This window comes from Talpa occidentalis, unplaced genomic scaffold (genome assembly GCF_014898055.3).
Source record: "Talpa occidentalis isolate TD23 unplaced genomic scaffold, MPIMG_talOcc4v2.1 talOcc4.8, whole genome shotgun sequence".
NCBI lineage: Eukaryota > Metazoa > Chordata > Mammalia > Eulipotyphla > Talpidae > Talpa > Talpa occidentalis.
This window is the reverse complement of record NW_023605194.1, coordinates 20,354,876-20,371,980: the sequence shown is the minus strand read 5'-3', so window position 1 is coordinate 20,371,980 and position 17,105 is coordinate 20,354,876.

Below are 17,105 nucleotides of genomic sequence, written 5' to 3'. Positions count from 1 at the left end.
AAAGCTCTGGAAACCTTGTTAAAAGAGGGAGCAGGGCCTTGCTGGGTTGGGGAGGGCATCGGTATCCCCAAGGCTCACCAGGGCTTCAACCTAGGGCTGCGGAGCCGAGCAGGCAAGCCCCTGTAGGGGTGGGGGAGGAAAAGAGAAAAAAAGTAACAGACAAAGAGAAACTGAAACACAAGGGCGGGGGGAGATAGACACCCCACCCCAGGGAGAAAAGGAAAAAACTAGGCAGCCTGAAGTACACCTTTGTATATTTAAGGGAAGCAATGGGTCGTTAAAACTTCCGTTTTCGTTTCAAACAAATCCCCTTTATTCTGAGAAAAGTAGATCCGGGTAAGAAAAAATGAGGGATAGACACACAAAGCCTAAAGGGAGAGAAACATTTAAGCAATTTGAAATGTGAGGGAGCAGGGGCAGATGAGAGGCAGAAAGATGCAGAGCCACGAGGCAGAGGGGCGGCGGAAGGAGGCTGGCGGCCGCCGCTGGGAGAGGCCCTCGCCGGCTTCGCGCGGCTTCATCGATCGCCTACAAATTGCTTCTGGAGGCCCCGGGGACTCCCATTAGGTCTGTCCACCTTAGAGACAGACGTTTGATCTCAGTTGACGGGGTGGAGGGGCGGCATTAAATGGAGTAAGTGAGTCATCGCCTCCCCAATGCCTCGGAGGAAACCGCCTGGTCCAGCGGGAGGCCAGGCCCGGCAGGGCGCAGCGCAGGGGCGCGGAGGCCGGGGAGAGGTTCGCAGGCGGCGGAGGCCAGAGACGTTCGGGAGGGCAGCTGGCTTGTACCCACCCTGGCCTCTGCCCTGGACTGCTCGGGAGGTGAGGTCCCTTCGGTCCGGGCCGCGCGGGTTCTCAGACTGAGGCAAGGCAGATGCCATCGTGCCCCCGGTTGTGCCCCTGGTTGTGCCCTCTGAGGCTGGTAGGGTGTGAGCACTGTGTGTAGCAAACTTTCCCACAGCTCTCCCACGCTATTGCCGCTGCATCTACTTTGGGGGCTTTCAGTCTTCGTCAGAGTCTGGACCCCCCAAATAAGGGAATGCGTTAAAAGGGTCCACGTGAATTTGGGGGCTGCGCAGGGGAGCAGTGCTCGCTCAGACGACCTCGCCAGAGCGCGCCGAGGTGGGTAACGGCTTGTCCCCGTGCAGGCGGCAGACCGCGGAGGAGCGTGAGGCCGAGAGGCAGCAGGCGAACCGCATCCTCCTGCAGCTGCAGCAGGAGGCCTTTCAGAAGAGCCTGGCGCAGCCGCTGCCCGCCGACCCGCTTTGCGTGCACAACTCGTCGCTCTTCGCCCTGCAGAACTTGCAGCCGTGGTCTGACGACTCCACCAAGATCACCAGCGTCACGTCGGTGGCGTCGGCCTGCGAGTGAGCCTGGCTACTTCGCCCGTGAGCCCCCCGCGGCCCAGGCTGGGGGTCGGAGAGAGCCAGAGTCTCTCCAGCTCCTCCCCGCCTCAGACTGCCTGCCTGGGGGGAGACCCGGCCCCTCTGCACCAGCGCGCGCTGGCGCCCACACTGCTCACTCTTCGTGGAAAGGAAGAAAAGAGCGTGGGACAGAGACAGGCGACCTCTTCCCAACGCCTATGGGATTCCCAGCCCTCTGGAACTGTTCAGTCTCCTCAATTTGCATCTATTTTATTTTTTTCCTGATTTTTAACCAGGGACCCAGAGAGGCCAGGGAGATGTGGGGAGAGTTTCTGGGGTCAGAAGAGGATAGTACAGGCTGTCATTTGAATGTGCCCTGGGGAGACCCCCTCCCTGTAGCCCATTCATCACACAAGACTACCCACTGGCCCACACAGGTGATTTCACTGTCCCTCCTGGGGTAATCTCAGAGGCACACACAGGGGGCCTATGAAGAAGGTCGTGCACACGCAGGGCCTCCCCTTTTCACTCTGGACTCTCACTATGAGGCTTAGACTTGGGATGGCCCAGACTCATTTTGAATAGCATGACACTTCTCAGAAACACAAGGCCACGGCCACACTGTGACTCACCATCCTACACACAGCTGGGTCACCTGACCTTGCCAGGCCCTTATCACACCTTCCAGCTGAACCCAGCTATGCACAGAGGGATTTTCACACAAATTCAGCCCATTTCTCCAGATCCTGTTCATAAAGGGGATTTAAGTTATGCACTTATAAGGTGTTTTCTGTGTAACCATTTTATAAAGTGCTTGTGTAATTTATGTGGAAAAAAATAAAATCCTCAAGATTCGGAGTCAGGGCTGCCTGCTCCTTGCTGAGCCTGCACCTTGCAGCTCCTGGGCTTGGTGTGAGCTGGCACTGTCAGGGCAGTTAGTTGCTGGTGTCTAAACTGGAGGGACATCTGGGGATCAGGACCTGTGGGCTCTGGAGAGAGAAAAGGAAAGGAACAGGTAGAGAGAACGCAGACTTGAGAAAAGAGGGAGAGCCGGGCCAGCCAGTGTTGAGGAGGGTGTGGATGTCTTTGGGTGTGAGAGCTGTGTGTGCATGTTGTATATTTGTGATGGCGTGTGCAGTCAGGATGTTACTGATAATGAATGTTTGTAATAGCATCTAAATGTGTTATTGGATTTGTAATTATTGTGTGTTTCTGCTTACGTTGCAAATCGAAACTGTCACTGTGCACAGACCAGTAGGGAGTGGTGTATGTGTAAGCATGTGTGAATGTGACTTTTTCCCCTGGGTAATTGTGTGATCATCCACCCTTATATGTGATTGTGTATGAGCCGTGTGGTAAGTTTGTGAGAGTACATATCAGTTTTTCTTTGTGAATCTATTTTTTGGTGCTAAACATGTACATGTTTGTGATTGTGTGTACCCTGTAATTGTAGGAATATAATTGTGTGTGAAATGTAATAATGTGTGAGATGTGTATTTTAACTGTATGGCATGTATGTGACTGTGTATGATTGGAGGAGTGAATAGAGTTAGAGTAGGGAGTGAGGATCATTATGAGTGACTGTACCTGTGGGTATGTGTGGGCAGAATTGTTTGCTGGTAGGTACATGGTAGTGAGGGTCTAAGGTGCGGTGTACCCATCCATGTGGGAATACCAACTGCTAGGAGTTCTTGGATTCTAGGCACTTACCCAACAAACTACAGGAAATGGGGTACACTGAGTGAATAATTGGGCTAAGATCCTCTGTGTTGTTCTAAGCACCCCCCCCCAACATTAGCCTGGTCTAGGCAGGATCTAGATACATAACTTCCCAGAAATCTTCAGGGAATCCCCAGACCACAGCGCACACACACACACACACACACACACACACACACACACGGAGCCCACATATCTATATCATCCAGTCACTGATTTAGGGGGCCTGAGATGATTTTGTGCAATCTCAGATGTATAAAACTGGCTTGAGTCTGCTTTTCTGGAAGAAGCTAGGTAGCAGAGATTCCAAGGAACTTGCCATTCTGCATTCTGGGTGAGTGGAGTGGTTCTTTCTTTGGGATGGGACAGTTAGAGGACATTGTGGTTAGAAAATGAAAGTGAGTGAAGTGTGGAGCTTGCTTGTGCCTGCAGAGGTGTGTGTACCCCAGTTGGGGTGGGGGGAGGAAACAAAACCATCAATACTTCTGTCCTTCATCCCTAGCCAGGCCACCATTCTGGAGTTTCTAGTTGATCTGGGGACAAAGAGCAGAGCAATCTCCCAGTCGAGGAGGCCCAGGGGGAAATCTGGCTAGGTGGGAAGTGGGCCTGTTCATCACCCCACCCCCGGAGCCCATCTTTTCTGGGCCCGAAGGCCTTCTGCAGTAACCCTACTCTACTCCCAAGCCCATTGGATGACCAAAAAAGACCCTGACTGTCTGTATGTTGGTCATGGGCAGAAGGTTCTGGCTGTCTTTCCTGCCTGCACTGGCTGTAGTGCCTAGTTCCTGGCCAAGCAAGGTCCAGAAATGGCCTTCCAGGAGCCACAGAATTAATTTCATTCTACCTGGACAGGCCTGACTGTCCTCCTCTGGTGGGGACTATGGGACCCAGCTTGTACCTTCTTGGTTCCCTTTGGTCTCCCTCCATTTGCCCTTTGAAGACTACCTTTAGGGCTTCTGACTCATGATTGCAGGGGGGAGACTGGGGCCTTCTTCTTGCCTCCTAATTTCTGGACCCCCACCCCCACCCCACCATAGGCTGCTGTGCCTGGAGGTTCCTGGGTATTTCTTGGCCACAGACAATCGAGCTGAGGCAGGAGTAGGGAGAGGCTGCCTGCCCAAACACAACCTCCCAGAGGGCTCTAAAGTTGAGGCTCCTCTTCCACCTCTTCACACCCTCTTGGAAGACTAAGGAAATTAAAATTATGCACAACACACTCCCCCTCAAAAAATTACCCCTTACCTGCCAATCTTCACAAACAGCCTAGAGCTCACGAACTCATAACCACTTGGGAAATTTCCCACTCAGTACCCCTGCTCTCTGAGCCTATCCAACTTGTTGGGAACTTCTGTGCAAGTGGCAGATCCCTACCGTTGGGCTCTGGAGACGCACTGCCAGCGGCCAGCCAGCTTTACTACCCTCTACCCACACTGGACCTGGCTACCACGCCTGCTGTCGCGTTGGGTAGTGGCGATCTCTCCCCGAGCTCTCCCAGCCCCTGGAGCAAGATCTCCAAGGGGTGCCAGACTCCCTGGGGCCCTGAGACCCTTGGCAGCACTGAGGGAACTCGAGAGGCTTCCCTCTCTCCACCCGGAATTCAGAATTCGTTGGGACGGATTCTTGGCGAATCCCGTGTCCACCGGCCGAGGGCGGTAGCAACCCAGAAAGGCTGGGATGGTGGCCAGATCCTGGAGCGACCAGACCCACTCAGTCCCAGTGGAGCCTGGAGGGGGCCTCAGGGTCACAGAGAGGATCAACTACCTGCAGCAGAAAGCTCGGCTCCAGGTCTCCTGCCAGAAGTGGTGGGTGTCTGTTCAAAAATAGAAAAAGGAACAAATTATCCGGATAATTGTGTGTAGAGGTGTGGGAAGAGAAGAGGAATTAACAAACCTGTCTGGACAGAAAGGTCTGCTTTCTTCCTCAGCCTAAGCGAGCGGACCACACTGACCAAATCCCCTCTGAGAGAGAGCCCAGAATGGGGCTCACACCTGGCACAGACCAGCTTGGGTGTGTGAGTGGGTGGTGGCCGGCAGGGAGCTGGAGTGTGGGGCAGAAACCCAGTCGGGGCTGGGGTCAGAGGGCCCTGCGTGGTGCAGGAAGGCAGCGCACCTGAATCTGGCTCAACCTGTTAACTATAATGGCATCTTTGTGTGGCGGATCTGTGCTTGGGGGCTGTGTGGGCAGATTTGAACACTGCCTGTGACACCCCCACTGCTGGGGCAAGTGTGGGGTTTGCCCGAGAAGCAGGATTCAGGTGGGCGCCCTGATTGTGGTGTGAGTGACTTGAATGGGGGCCAGTCAGGTTCCAGGTGTTCGAGATAACCAAGCAGGGAGCTCCCTCTGGGCTGCGCCGAGCTGTGGAAGCTGGGACTCAGCCGCCCAGCTTCTTGTGTGCCTGGGCTGGCAGGACCGCTCAGAGCAGATGCGGGAGAAAGCCCCTCCCTCAAGCTTTGCTCCCCCTCACCCACATTCACCCACTTTTCAGTCGCAGCAGCCCCGCCAGCTTGCATCTGAATCCTCCCAAGCAACTCCTCCTAGGCGCTCCCCAGCAGGCTCGGGTTAGCGCTCCATGGCCAGGGCGCTGCCTGGGCAGCGAACAGGAACTGCCAGCGCCTTTGCCCGCATGGCTCGAATCGGCTGGCGCGCGTCTGCCCAGGCAAGAGGTCCCTGGCGCCGCTTACCTGCACCCGCGCCTGGACTCCTAACCCCAGGGAGTCCCATAGAAACAGGCTGCGCAACGGAGCGGGCAGGAGCCAGTCAGGATTTTCCAAGGAGCTCAGAACAGGCTCGGAAGATGGGGTGTGCACCACGAATTGTGGGGTGGAGAGGTGTGAGCGGAGAGAGCGATGTGGTGCGTATGTTGTGTTGAGGGTGATTACAAACTCCCTCCCTCCCAGTCTGCATTGCTGTGCAAAACGTCGCACGTCTTTTCCAAATACTCAAGGACTGGGGTGAGCACTGCACCGAGGAGAGCTACAGGTGGGGGTGCGGCGCTCGCGCACACGCAGGCGCGTCTCCGGGCTGGCGCTTGATGGCTCTGCAGCCTCCCGTGGCCTACCCCGTCCAGATCCTACGGAGCCCTCACCCCGCGGCCGCCCGGCCCAGGGCGCTCCTCCTCTTCCCTCTCCCCTCCCCCCGGGGCCGGGCGGGAGGAGGGTCTAACTCCGCGGCTGCTCGGCCCTGGGCTGGGGGTTTCCGAGGCCGGCGCTTACACTTCCAGCCTGACGGCTCCGGCGACGGCACCCATGCAGCCAAGGCTGGACGGGGGGGTGGCGGGTCGCCCTGGACTCCGGCCGAGGACCCTAGCAAGGCCCAGAAGGTGCTGCAGGCGCCGCTACCTCCGCGAAGCCCACGGAGATCGGCTCCACGTCTGCGCTCGCAGCTGGTGAAGAGCTTGGGGCTGCCAAGGCCCGGCTGCCCTGTGCCCCCTAAGGGGAGGTTTTGGTGGGAGCTGCTCTTGCGCGCTCGCGTCTTCGCCCCGTGGCCCCAGAGCCCACTGTCTTTGGTGGCTGCGGGAGGAGTCGCGCCCCCCGAAAGCTGCAGGCGGGAGAAAGGCGAGCGGGACCCGAGTTTCCACGCGGACGCGCAGAACAAGTGAGTTCCGGGCGCCCTCTAGGGGCCGCGCGGGGGGGCGCGGCGAGCCGAGGCCCGGGGAGCCTCCGGTCTGAGCGACCCTCGAGACCTCAGGGCTGCGGCGCCCTGGGGGGAAGGCACAGCGATCACAACGTCGATAAGCAGCACTGCCTGGTACTTGCTGTGCTCCCGCACTAGCTTTTAAAATAGTAGCACTGTACGAGGTAGGTGGTAGTTCAATCCCGTTTTATAGACAAACTCGGAGTCCAGAGCGGTCAAGCAAGTTTCCTAAAAAACGAGCTGCCGGTAAAGGGTGAGGCTAGCCTCCAGCCCAGCACCCGGCCTCTTACACAGCGATTCAGCGAGAATGTGAAAGAAAAGAGCACACCCGAATCCTCGCTAATCCTCGAGCTAAGGTCTTTGGGAAGGGCAGCCATGACCAGGGGGACAGTGAATTTGGGGAGGGCCGGAGGTGAGATCAGCCTCCCCAGAGATGTTTCTTTTGTGGAGGGAACTCTTAGCCCAGGCGTATTCTAGGAGTTTGTCCTCTAAGGTTCCCGACAAAACACTTGCAATCCCATCTATGCTGCTGGGCTCCCTGCAGCTCTGACTGCTGCCTCCCCCTTCCCCACCCCTGCCTTCCAGGACCCCCTCTGCAGCACTGCCAGGCCTCTGAGACCACTGCCTCCCCCCCCCACACACACTCCCCCACACCTGCCCAGACTCTCTGGGCCTTCCCAGCCAGGCTTACCACCTTCCAGGAGCCCTCCAGGAATGAAGGGGGTTCTGTGCACTACCACCTCCTCCCACTTCTGGGTCAGTGGGATGGAAATACTCAGACAAGCAGGGAGTTAAAAATAGAAGGGAATGAATCACACTTTATTAGACAAAGGAATGGAAAACCAGGAAGGAAAATCCTCCCTCTCCTTTCCATCTGCTCTCTGCAAAGCCTGTAGCTGGGGGAGGCTGCTCTGGCCCGCAGGATGGGGGAGAAAGTGGGGGTGGGGAGCTTGACGTTTAGGGAGTTAGCAGAGGTTTTAGGTCAACCCTTTAGGCAGTAAGGTTCAGTCACAATAGGAAAGAAAAGACAATACAGCCTTCCCTTCTCCATATGCTCCTCCAGAGGGGTAGAGGAAGTGAGGGGGAGGCTCTTTTATATACAATATAAACCGTATCTGTCTAGACATAAATAACCCATTCCTGTGTCTTAAACTCATAAGTGCAAGAATTACCTGGGAATTTTGTTAAAATGCAGATCGGCATTCGTTATGTCTGGGGTGGAGCCTGGATTTCCAAATTTAGGACAAACTTCTTTTGGTGTCCGTGCTGCTTCTAGGATCCTAGTCTTAAACCACCACCCTATGTCTGATATCTAATCCTGAGTTCTCAAAGTTACCTGTCAAATATGCTCTGAAGTCTGACTTTATTTGCCCAAGAGTATTTTTCCACTTTATTTAAAGAAATGAGCAGTACAGACACAACTGATACTCCTTCTGATACGGTGTTTTAAAATGCAAGCCATGGGTCTCCCCTTTCCTGGTTATCTTGCGCCCAGTGCCCTCCCTCTTCATGCCGGGTCCCTCCGACCCCCCATTCCCTCTCCTGCACCTGTCCCTCTTTCTGAAACCCTCTTTCACTTTCAAGCGGCTGCTGAGAGGTGACTTTGGACACCAGCCTAGTTTTTGAGCAAAGCTTCTGTGTTTTATAACCTCGGGCAATTTAATTAAGTTTGGGGAGCCCGCAGTTTCCTTGCCCAAATTGTAGGGCTAACCTTTCCCGGGGTTCCCTACAGAATGAAGGAGATAAGGCAGGTAAAAGCGCTCCACTGAGCAGGGGCTGCTGAAGTGGCACAGGGAACCCCAGGCTGGCTTGACCTGGTTTTTCTCAACCTCTGGCGGGTGAGCGGCTGCAGGGACTAATCGAACAAACTTCTGGGGCCCCTCTCGTTCCCACCTTATTCCCAGATCCTTGACTTCCTGGGGGAAAATCAGTGGCTCTTCTCGCTGGGAGCTTTCCCTCCGCAGTGCTGCAAAGGGAGGCTATTGTGTATTCAGGTGCCCGCTCGACGCCCCTCCTCGAGCTGGGAGCAGAAGTTCTAGTCCCAAGTTCCGGGCGCCGGCAGCCTCAGACTGGCGAGGGTGTGGCGGGAGGGAGGGAGGGAGGGAAACTCGGGGAAAGCCCGCCCAGCCCTAGAGGGTGGGAGGTGCCCAGCAGGGGGTGAGGCTGCTCCAGGTCACACGCTCTCTCCTGTGCACGTGCGCACCGGCACACACTGTAGCTGCTCCGACCCTCGTGGCCAACCCGTGCGTCCACACAGGGGGACAGTCCCGCTGCAAGTCTACACAGTTACCCCTGCCCGGAAGATCCCTTAGATACACACCAGCTGTCACGCCCAGGTCTTCCCCCCACGTTTGCCTCCAGCCCAGGGAAAGGACTGGCCTTCACCCATTTGGTTTCAGGCTGCCACGTGGCCAAGCTAAGCTGCGCACAGACACAGAGTTTGTCCCACAGGTCACAGGAAATCACTTAGGGGCCTTCCTGGTGTCTCTCACCTGTTCCCCTGCTGTCAAGGGAAGGCCAGCTGCCCTATGCCGTGTAGCACACCAGCCTGCTGTGCAGACTCACAGACATAGTTTACCCTTGAGCCCACTTTGTATCCACAGGCTTTGTGTTGTATTCCTTTCCCACTAGAGATCAGAAACTGGGCCCTTTCTGGTCAGCTCTGGGAGGAAGGTTACTGTCCTGGGGTGCTCTGCTGGCAGTTAGTCAAGAGGAGAGGGAGAAGACTGTTTATTAACCCCACAGAAGCCCCAAGCCAACTCTGCATCCTCAACTACTTTCCTAGGGGAAAGTGAGGTGCGGGCCTCCCGCTGGTTGGAACAGGATACCCTCACATTTCCTTTACAGTGGGTGTAACACCAGCCAGAGAAAGTGAGGGGAGGTGCTGAGTGACAGGATGCTTCTCTTGGGGGTGTTGGAGGAAACACATCACTGTGGTGAGGACTTCGATTGGTGAACTGGGCACTGCCAGCCCCCAGCAATGCCTGAACCTTGTGCCCTGGGAAGGGTCCTCCTGTCCCCTCCACACAGCACTCCAGCTTCCTCGCTTGTCACTATAGCTCACGGACTGGGCTTGTGAGCTTCTGTGCCACCTGCAAATGGACACCTGCTTGGATCTCCCAGGGCGTGGGAGGAAATTTCCATGTGGCCTCAAGCCTAACTGTCCAGGTCCAAAGCTTGGGCAAAAAGCTCTGTAAGAACGGTTGGTGGACAACTCAGAGGCTCCCCCTTTCCTCCTTTCTCTGCCCCAGCTACAGAGACAATAGGGGACACTGGGAGATAGGAATGCCAGGTTGTAATTTGCCAGCAATGCAAAAAGGTTGAGAAAGGGACTCACTCTCATTTTGAGTCCTGGCTCCTGCCAGGCTTAGGGATGTGGAATATCAACAAGTTCCTGGAGAGAAGAGGCACCTTGCACCTCTGCCCCCCAAATCTGCTCCCTTGGGGGTTGAGGGGCTGAGTGATAGGGAAGAAAACATAACTTGCATTCACCTGCTTGTATCCAACCTGTCTGCAAACTTGAGCCTCCACTCAGCTGGGACTAGGACTTGGCAGACTGAGATGGTGCAGTCCCAGCTGCAGAGTCTGTGAGGGGGCTGGAGAATCTGTAACCTGACCTTTCTTCAGCCAACCTGAGTCAGTGGACCCCTATGGAATCCCACCATCTGGCACTCTTGTGGGCTGCCAGAAAGATAGTGCCCTCAGTCCTGGCAATGGCAAAGGCAAGGTTGAGAGTGGAGTTGGGACCTGTTACTTTTTTTTTTTTTAAGATTTATTTATTTATGCATACAAGAATGGGGGTATAGGCCAGAGGTGTGGGGGGTGAGAGGATTCACCAGAGACAGAGTGGGGAACAGAACAGGCAGACGGACTGAAATACACTGCTGAGGGGAGCAATGGGCAAGTCAGGAGAGGTCTGCTGCGCCACGTGGGTACTCCCTGGCTGGGGATTGAACTCATGCTGCAGTGGTTGTGGATAACTTCATAGGTTGAGTCTTAACACCTTGTGCCGTTTTTTTTCTGTTGAAGAAAAAAACCCCCCAGGCTCTTTTGTAACTCCTATGGTGGTGGGGCTATGCGTTTCATCATTGTGGGTTCTGCTACCCCCTCTTCACATTCCACTGGGGAGAAAGAGTTACAAGGGAGGCTGGGAAATGTAGTTCCTAGGTGGAACCATATGCTCAGGAGAAAGACTGACTTTGAGGGGACTAACTGCGTTCTCTATAAACCTTTACATGGATCTATAAATGCAGCTGCTTCTGAGTGTCGGGATACATAAGATCAGTGAGTCTCATGGACATTAGCTTGATTTTTAAACTCCAATATGAATTCTTGTTAAGAAGCAACGTTTCATGGGAAGTCAGTTTTAAGGCACAGATCAAGTTCATGGATGATAGTATTGGCAGAAGCTTGTTATTGGAGAGGGTACTTCCAAACCCTCGACTAGATACCTGACTGGTCCCCTGGGGCTATAATACAGTGTAGTCGGGAATTTGAGTGATTGCTGCTGCTAGCATATTGGGCACCTTGCAGTGATGGTAACCAGGTTAACTTTGGCAAGATGTTGAGTTCATGTGTGACTTTCATCTCAATCTTGGGGTCATTTGTTCAGGAGAATGTTGAGCAAGCCCTGCAGCTCCCTGGGAAGGTAATTGATTAAGATCCAGGCTTGGTTATTTTGTCCATCTGCTTGCTAAGAAGCTTTTCTATAATGGAAGACTTTGCGATCTTTATAAAACACAAATATTTTCACACTCTGTATCCACCCTAAAAGATGCTTCTTTATATATTTTTTCTCCTACTTCTTTGCACCAAATCTTTAATTTCATTCATACTTTGTCCATTTGTCTAAACCATTAACCACTGCCCATATGTTCACTGCAGATGTTTATCTAAGACCATCTCTCCCTCCAGAGAAAGTGAGCTACAAAATATACTATTCAAAGCTCTGCCCTTTGGGTAGGTTTCTCTTGAATGGCACTGTACAGGAATGGTCCATTTCTGGTGTATTGTACTATACATGAGACTTGAAAATTGCCTTCCTCCATAAAGGTATTAGGGTATCTCCCATAAAGTAATAGATGTGATGTGAAGTGAGGAGTGGCCCATCAAGGTGTGTGTGGGGTTGAGGCAAGTGGGGAAAATTATAAGGAGGTGCTTATCTCAGATGAGATCATGCAGGCACAGGGTCAGCACCCACGCGAGGATTAGCGTACTTCCCTAAATTTTACCTTTAGACATCTTGCTTGTCCTACCCTGGTCCAGCCCTGCACAGAACACTTATTTATGCCTTCAGGACCTACTTGGACCTGGTCCCATAGCCTATACTCCCACTTGATGATGGATTCTTAAAAGTACAGTCAACACATGACTAGGTAGATCAGATAGCAGCCAGCTCAGTTCATCCTGGCATCTCAAGTACACCTAGTGATTCACAGCAAACCCAAGTGCCATCTGTAAGTAGATATTTTCTTTTGGAAAAGTACACTTATTCGTTATTTGCTGAGTCATGAGTAGTGCTGTCATTGTGATTTCTCCATTGCAGAAGACAGCCTAGAGGAGGTAAACTCTCAGCTGGGCAATGGAGGCTGAAGAGGAGCTCACCCAATCAATATATAGAACAATATATAAAACAGGGTCCATGTACCACAGAAAATTTGAACTTTCTCTAAACCCCATCCATGTTCTACTATGCCCGGACAGTTAAACGGAGATGTGAGAGAAATCATCACCTTTCACTCTTAGAGTCTCTCATGGTATAATTTTTGCAATCCCCCCAGAATGTAATTTTTGATCTACTGTTTGGATGGAGGAGAGTTTCAGGCACTTTCATTTTGCCTTTCAACTACCAACTTGCAAATGTGTACTTTTTGCTGGTTCCTGAGGATAAAAAGGAAGACGGGTTTGCAGCCCAACCAGCCCACTGTAAGGCGCATTGAGTCAAAACTTATCACTTCTATAAGCCTCCACTCTGACTGACAAACCACAGGGACATTCATATTTGCTGAAAGCCAGCATCTAATAATCTTGCCAAAGAGTATTTTTCTTTTTCCAGGGTTTAATTTCCCTGGGAATGGTTGAAGATTCTTTGAAAGAAAGTTAAGAGGAGAGTTCAGTGGAGGTCTGTGGATAAGAGTACAGGAGCTGGACTGTGTACATTTCAGTTCTCTCTATTTTTGTTTTTTAAACTGTAAAATGGGGCTAATAGTTTCTACTTCTTAGGGTAGTTTCCCCCCCTCAAGTCTAGCTTGAGATATAATCTGCATACACTAAAGTTTACCTTTTTTAGTGAATAGTTCTGTGAGTTTGACAAATGCAACTGTTTGCGTGGCCACCATGGACACTCACCAATAACAGCAGTACAGCATGGTGAATGCTGCCCTAGGTGGAACCAGCAGGTGGTGCCCCCAAACCAGACTGGGAGAGGCAATTGTGGAAGACAGCCTAGTAGAGGTGAACTCTCAGCTGGGCACTGAAGGGTGAGGAGGAGTCATATAGTCAATACATAGAACATTTCTATCACTTTCCAAACTTCCTTCATACCCCTTTGTAGGCAACCCCCGCCTTATCCCTGGCTCCTGGCAACATCTGATCTATCTTCTATCTCGATAGTTGCCTTTTCCAGAATGTCATGTTAATGGATTCATGTTATATGTCGCCTTTTGAGTCTGATTTTTCTCACTTAGCATGATGCATTTAAGATTCATCCATGTTGTTGAGTGTTTCAGTAATTTGTTACTTTTTAATTGTTGAGTAGTATTCCATTGTCCATTTGTTCATACATTTATCAGTTGGAGGATGTTAGGACTGGTTCCATTCCCCAAAATGTCATATTGTTTTGGCAATTAAGAAAAAAGCCGGGCCTCCCCAGTGGCGCAGTGGTTGAGCACTGGGTTGCGAAGCTGCCTGCAGCCTCTGCAACACCGGTTCGATCCCCGGCCGCAGGGCGAGGGTCCCACATGGCGCGCAGACCTCCCCTGCCGCCCGCTGCTCCCCTCATCAGTGTACTTTGTCAGTCTGCCTGCTCTGCTCTCCCCTCTGACTCTGGTGAATTCTCTCACCATCCTGCGCTTCTGACTGTGCCCAGTGCTTGTATAAATAAATAAATAAATAAATAAATAAATCTTTAAAAATAAATAAATAAAGGCAATCACTCTCTTAAAAAAAAAAAGGAAAGAAAAAAGCCAATATAAACATTTGTGTTCAGGGTTTTCTGTGAAGATAAATTTTCTTTTTCTTGGGTAGGTACCCGGAAGGGGGTTGCTGAATCATACAATAAAAGTATGTAAAGCTTTATAATAAATCACCAAATTGTTTTCCAAGATGGCTATGCCATTTTGCAATTCCACCAACAATGTATGGGAGTACTAGTTACTCTATATCCTTGTCATACGACTTGGTATATTCAGTTTTTAAATTTAAATTAAAAATTTTAAAGGTTGTAGCATCTTTTTGTGATTTTAATTTACATTATTCTAGTGATCAATATTGTGTCTATTTGGTAAAGTATCTGTTCAAATCACTTGCCTATTTAAAAAAATGGAATTGCTTCCTTCTCCCTCTCCCCATCTTTTTTCCCCTTTGAGAGTGACTTTTCTACACACAGGGGCAAATTACCTTACAAGACAACGTGTATTTTCTTACGTTTCCTCCATCAGTGTCAGACCTCAAAAATCCCAAGTAACTAGGAAAAAGTCTGTCAGAATTATATTCCGTTTGGGAAAGAAATATCTTGCTGTTACCTTTCAAGTCTCCCCTGCTCCCCTTCCCACATCACCCTGTGGTCTCAAATGTCTGCCAGCAGTCGCCTCTGAACTTAACAGAATTAAGAATAATGTGCAAGTAGTTTATACTTTCCAAATTGTTTGGAGCTTTCCTCCCCCTGTTGCCTCTGGCCACAAGCATTGGGGTCCCTCACTTTTCATGATCAGATCTGATGAGTGGATATGAGCTGGTGACAAACCTGAGGATTTTTATTATTCTTCACATTTAAATCCAACTCTTCAGCCTCAGTTTTTAAGACTGTGCATTTTCCCCTCTAATATCTGTTTTTCCTCTGTATAGGAGGCCATTCCTTTGCTATACTATGCTTCAAATATATTGCACCTCTAATTTGAGAAAAAGAGAAATGTTTTGAAGTTCGATTTTTCCCAACACTGGGTTCTACTGATGCTCTAATATCTGAATAATGTGAAAGATGTAGCTTTATAATTCAATACATTTCCATATATAAATATATATGTTAATGTATAGGACTATGTGTTAATGTTAGCTTAATTCACAAACACCAACACAAAAAGTACTTCATTATAAAATGTTCTAGAAATATTGCTGATAATCTGCATATAAACAATTATATGGCAATATTTCCATTGGACATCAGGCAAAACATCCAGTTTAAACTTTCAGCTTTTCATTCACTTTGTCATTTGTGTAGAACTGGTAAAGTTACAATATATAATAACTATCCCATCTACTCTTTAAGACATGAACCACGGATAATATATTTAATATAGTTTACATGATAAACATTGGTTCCTTCTAATAGCCTTGACTCATCTTTGCTCCTTTCTTTGCATCCCTTTATTCTAATATAATTTAATATTAGGGTAACATGCATCATTTTTAAAAAGTATCAAAATACCATTGGTTTACCCCAATGAGATCTAATTGACATATTAGTTTCAGGTGTACAGCATAATCACCCAATATTTGTATGTACTGCAAAATGATCACCACAATAAGTTCAGTTAATATCCATCATCATACATGTTACAATTTTTTCTTGTAATGAGAATGTTTAAGGTCTATTCTCTTAGCAACTTTCAAATATGCAATACAGTATTATTAGCTATAGTCATCATGCCGTACACTAGACCTCCCATGGTCTACTTCACAAGACCATGCAGGGATCTAGACTCCTTTTTATCTTGTATTTTTCAGCATCACTAGAGTATTGCTCTTGCGTACATTTGAAAATGCCTCATCATCACTTCTATTTTCTTGATAAGAAGAAGCAAAAATAATTATAATATCAGAAACCCTCATCCATGGAGTGTCTGTCAGCTCTGCTTATTAATGTGCAATTTATATTCATTTGCCTCTAATCCCTAAGTGTTGCTATTTGCTCTGAAGCACAAAGGGTTTTTCATTTTCTTTGAAATAGAGAGCCACCATCTCCCAGTAGCCTCCCCAGCTCAGAGAACGGTTTACTGGAACTCTTTTAGGTGCTTCTGTTACTTTCTTCACCAAAGTATTTTTCAAGTACTTTGAGAATGAAATATCTCCAACTCTTTCCAGGGTCACAACGTGTATGTGGTCAAGTTGCATTATGATCTTTTCCAGTGTTCCTGTCTCTATGTCTGCACATTCCATAGAGATTATACTGCTTCTGACACTGTGCCTTTTGACCAAGCTGAATTTAAAGAGATATGAGCACTTGTCAAGATTTCTGAAGTCTTCTGGTTCAAGCAGCTGGGAGACCAGGCTCCTGTCAATTATCTGCTCCTTCAAATAGAACCTCCTCTCTACAAATTGACATGCTGGGATTTGACCTAACTGAAGAACATGTTGGGCAAAAGAGGTGGGAAATGCAGATACATGGTGTCCACTTTTTTTTTTTTTAAAGATTTATTTATTTATACAAGCAGTCAAGCAGTGGGTACAGTCAGAAGCGCAGGAGGGTGAGAGAATTCACCAGAGACAGAGTGGGGAGCAGAACAGGCAGACAGACGGAGGACACTGCTGAGGGGAGCAGCAGGCAAGACAGGAGAGGTCTGTGCGCCCCTTGCCGGTGGCCGGGGATCGAACCGGCGCTGCAGAGGCTATGAGCAGCTTCGCAGCCCAGCGCTCAACCGCTGCGCCACCTACATGGTGTCCACTTTTAAGGTAACTCTGGAGGAAGTCACAGTACCATCAGTCAGAGGAGGAGCCCAGCCAGACAGTGGGGAGGGGCCTTTCAGCTGGTAAGAGAAGCTCAGTGACAGTGGTATGCCCTCCGATGCATCTTATATAGCCCCATTCCAATCCTTGGGGTTTTAACTTTGGGGTTCAATGTCCTGATTTTGTCCAACAAATTCGGAGATTGGTTTTTATTTGTCAGCCCTGTTGCTACAAGAGATAAGGTGTATTGTTACTTTGTGCTGAGATTTAGGGCTTGAGCTTGTTATCCAATATCTGCAGTCTGTCCTGTGATTTCAGAAGCAAGTACTCCATCCTACATGGTCTCCTCAAGCCTGTCCTGAGGAGGCACTTCTGGTTGAGCAGGCGATAATTTAATTAAGTAGTTGCATTGTATGGCTGAGGTTACCAACTCCCATTCCTGAGCCCTAATTAAGTCAAATAGCCAATTCCCATTTCCCCTGGTTGTCTTCTGCCTGTTTTCATTTGT